Source organism: Lemur catta (assembly GCF_020740605.2).
Source record: "Lemur catta isolate mLemCat1 chromosome 10 unlocalized genomic scaffold, mLemCat1.pri SUPER_10_unloc_1, whole genome shotgun sequence".
Lineage (NCBI taxonomy): Eukaryota > Metazoa > Chordata > Mammalia > Primates > Lemuridae > Lemur > Lemur catta.
The window spans coordinates 590,282-592,928 of NW_025423732.1; positions in this window are offsets into that span (position 1 = coordinate 590,282).

Consider the following 2,647-nt stretch of genomic DNA (forward strand, 5'->3'; position numbering starts at 1 on the left):
TTGCTTCTCCAGACCAATCGAAGGCTAGGCCAAAGTAACTCGATCTTTCCAAGAGGTGTGTGGCCCAACTTTTGAAAGAACCGCTAAGTGGAGAACTATTTGGTATTTTTCCTAAGCACTTTTCACCGTAATTGTCCTAAGGTTGGTCTCTGCATCCTTAAGCATACAAGGGTTTTCACAGACGAAACAGGCTGAGGCCCATTAATCTTGGCATTTCCAATAGTTGGTCCTAGAGACTACCAAGAAAGTGTTCTTTTAAGTATAATTCTGTTGTGCTTTCAGCATTATTTTCAGAACCCGAGCAGGGTTCTCGCATTAGCATAAGAATCCTGCCTGGTAGTTGAGATTTCATGGTGGGTGTAAGTGCGGGGCTTCTGTCTGCCCTGCCTTTGATTTGTTTACCTCCAGAGTTGGAAAGTGCATAGTTGCGTGAGATGGGAAAAGTGTGGATCGTGCTTCAGATTTCATCCTGACACTTTGAAATGACCAGTGTGTTGGTAATTATTTGCCATTTCCATGGCGTTTGGCACCGTAATAGTCATGAGGTCGGTCTCTGCATCCTGAAGCCTATGATGCTTTTTGCAGAGAAACCTCTGCTGAGGCCCAGGTAACTTGCTATTTCCCATAGCTGGCACAGGAGCCTTGGAAGATAGGATTGTTTGCAGTATTATTTCACCATTTTTTCACCACTGTTTCAAGAACGGGAGCCCTTTTCAACCGTTAGCGGAAGAATCCTTCTTTGGAGATGAGATATTTTTCTGGGGTGGCAAGTGCAGGGCCTCTCTCAGTCCTGGGTTTGTTGGACTAGCGCCAGACATGAGAAGTGCGCCTTTGTGGGACAGGTGAATAGTGCGGATCCTGTTTCAGTCTAAAGACTGAAACAGGATCCGCACTTTTCACCGTTCCTTTCAGAATCATTTGATTCATCAGCTAGGAATGGCGATTGCTTCTCCAGACCAATCGAAGGCTAGGCCAAAGTAACTCGATCTTTCCAAGAGGTGTGTGGCCCAACTTTTGAAAGAACCGCTAAGTGGAGAACTATTTGGTATTTTTCCTAAGCACTTTTCACCGTAATTGTCCTAAGGTTGGTCTCTGCATCCTTAACCATACCAGAGTTTTCACAGACGAAACAGGCTGAGGCCCAGTAATCTTGGCATTTCCAATAGTTGTTCCTAGAGACTACCAAGAAAGTGTTCTTTTAAGTATTATTCTGTTGTGATTTCAGCATTATTTTCAGAACCCGAGCAGGGTTTTCGCATTAGCATAAGAATTCTGCCTGGTAGTTGAGATTTCATGGTGGGGTGTAAGTGCGGGGCTTCTGTCAGCCCTGCCTTTGATTTGTTTACCTCCAGAGTTGGAAAGTGCATATTTGCGTGAGATGGGAAAAGTGTGGATCGTGCTTCAGATTTCATCCTGACACTTTGAAATGACCAGTGTGTTGGTAATTATTTGCCATTTCCATGGCGTCTGGCACCGTAATAGTCATGAGGTCGGTCTCTGCATCCTGAAGCCTATGATGCTTTTTGCAGAGAAACCTCTGCTGATGCCCAGGTAACTTGCTATTTCCCATAGCTGGCACAGGAGCCTTGGAAGATAGGATTGTTTTCAGTATTATTTCACCATTTTTTCACCACTGTTTCAAGAACGGGAGCCCTTTTCAACCGTTAGCGGAAGAATCCTTCTTTGGAGATGAGACATTTTTCTGGGGTGGCAAGTGCAGGGCCTCTGTCAGTCCTGGGTTTGTTGGACTAGCGCCAGACATGAGAAGTGCGCCTATGTGGGACAGGTGAATAGTGCGGATCCTGTTTCAGTCTAAAGACTGAAACAGGATCCGCACTTTTCACCGTTCCTTTCAGAATCATTTGATTCATCAGCTAGGAATGGCGATTGCTTCTCCAGACCAATCGAAGGCTAGGCCAAAGTAACTCGATCTTTCCAAGAGGTGTGTGGCCCGACTTTTGAAAGAACCGCTAAGTGGAGAACTATTTGGTATTTTTCCTAAGCACTTTTCACCGTAATTGACCTAAGGTTGGTCTCTGCATCCTTAAGCATACCAGAGTTTTCACAGACGAAACAGGCTGAGGCCCAGTAATCTTGGCATTTCCAATAGTTGGTCCTAGAGACTACCAAGAAAGTGTTCTTTTAAATATTATTCTGTTGTGATTTCAGCATTATTTTCAGAACCCGAGCAGGGTTCTCGCATTAGCATAAGAATCCTGCCTGGTAGTTGAGATTTCATGGTGGGGTGTAAGTGCGGGGCTTCTGTCTGCCCTGCCTTTGATTTGTTTACCTCCAGAGTTGGAAAGTGCATAGTTGCGTGAGATGGGAAAAGTGTGGATCGTGCTTCAGATTTCATCCTGACACTTTGAAATGACCAGTGTGTTGGTAATTATTTGCCATTTCCATGGCGTTTGGCCCCGTTATAGTCTTGAGGTCGGTCTCTGCATCCTGAAGCCTATGATGCTTTTTGCAGAGAAACCTCTGCTGAGGCCCAGGTAACTTGCTATTTCCCATAGCTGGCACAGGAGCCTTGGAGATAGGATTGTTTGCAGTATTATTTCACCATTTTTTCACCACTGTTTCAAGAACGGGAGCACTTTTCAACCGTTAGCGGAAGAATCCTTCTTTGGAGATGAGATATTTTTCT